Genomic DNA, 1,673 nt, shown 5'->3' on the forward strand with positions numbered 1-1,673 from the left:
AAGTGGCTTAGTCATGCTGGCCATATGACCCAGAAGCTGTACGCCGGCTCCCTCGGCCAATAAAGCGAGATGAGCGCCACAATCCCAGAGTCAGCCACGACTGGACCTAATGGTAACCTTTACCTTTACCTTTATCGTAACTCCCCTCAGTCTCCTCCTATCCAGGTTAAACATACCCAGCTCCCTCACTTTTCTTTCTTTTGGAATCCTCTGCATTTGTGCCTTCAACATTTCACCTTTAAGAAATTCCCATCTGGAGGGGGTGCAAGGAGTCCTCACAGCGCGAGTGGGAGCCCTTGTAAAGCGCGCGCCATGGCAGGACAGGCATTTTAAAAATTTATTCCCCTCCTTGACCGTGTATTGGTGGAAAGGTGTGCAGCTGAGACAGTAACTAAAGGAGGCATTATGATTCCAGAAAAATCACAAGGAAAAGTGTTACAAGCCACTGGTGTGGCATTTGGAACAGGCTCTAAGAGCAAGGAGGGAAACACTCATCCAGTTAGTGTAAAAGTTGGTGAAAAGGTTCTGCTACCGGAGTATGGTGGAACAAAAGTTGTACTGGATGAAAAGGACTATTTCATATTTAGAGATGGTGATATTCTTGGAAAATACGTGGACTGAACAGTTCATATTGCTGCATTATCATTAAGTTTTCATTCCTCAAAAAGTGCTCAAATGGTTCTGTTCCATCATGTAAATAATTTCTTTATTTTCTAATAAATGCAAATTCTCCCAAATTACCAAGTATCATTGTGACTTCAAAATAAAACAATGTGTATAGCCAAAAAGAAAAATGAAAAAAGAAAGAAATTCCCATCTATTATGTACTAAGCTTGGATGCTAGAACAATAGGCAGGTAGGATCCTAGAATGCAACAGCAGCAAGGAACCCCCTTAGGGGCCAACATTTGCTGAATTCATTCCATTCCGCTTATGCAATAAAATAAAATAAACCCAGTTCACCTGGTGAATAATTAAAGCAGCAGGCTGGCTGGAGCCGTCATTGTGAGCTCCATTAAAGTGAGTTTTTGCAGTTTCTGCATTTGTCAGTCGCACTAGCACACACTCCTCTCTTTTCAGTACGTATAAAAGAAAAGCAATTTCCCCCTTTTAAGCCAATTTACTTGTCTTGTAAAGGCAGACACTTGACACGCGCTGAGCGATTATTACAGAGGGAAGGAGCTGGCAGTGGTGAATACCTAATAATTACCTTATCCTAATGTCAGATTTGTTTCTCACCACTGATTCCTTAGTATTTTTTTGCTGGAGTCTTAAATCAATCAAGAGGAGCATTCGTTTCCCTGGAAAGCCTATGCTGGCTTAGCATGACCCCATATTAGCAATTCTTATTTATTTTCTGTATGTCTCATTACCCATCTTTCCTCCAAGGAATTCAGGTAGCATGCAAGATCCCCCCCCCCTCACAACAGCCCTGCGAGGTTGAGCAATACTGTGTCTGGCAACCTTGAAAACATTCATTGTGAGGCTATGTGAGTGCGTTGTGGACATTTTTATATGTTTTAAACAGGGTTTTTAAATTCTGTTTTTCTTTTAATTATTCTTTATTGATTACAAATTTACATATCTATACAAATATTGTATGCTATCTCTTGACATATGAAGAAAAAGAAAATTATGTAGAGAACAGAAAATTTATAAAGGAACAAAAAAGAG

General features: G+C 40.2%; 1 pseudogene; it reads left to right on the forward strand.

Annotated features, from left to right (window-relative positions):
- The first annotated feature begins 297 nt into the window (after positions 1-297).
- LOC128421197 (10 kDa heat shock protein, mitochondrial-like) lies at positions 298-740 on the forward strand (annotated as a pseudogene).
- Positions 741-1,673: the final 933 nt, after the last annotated feature.

Source organism: Podarcis raffonei, chromosome 9 (assembly GCF_027172205.1).
Source record: "Podarcis raffonei isolate rPodRaf1 chromosome 9, rPodRaf1.pri, whole genome shotgun sequence".
Lineage (NCBI taxonomy): Eukaryota > Metazoa > Chordata > Lepidosauria > Squamata > Lacertidae > Podarcis > Podarcis raffonei.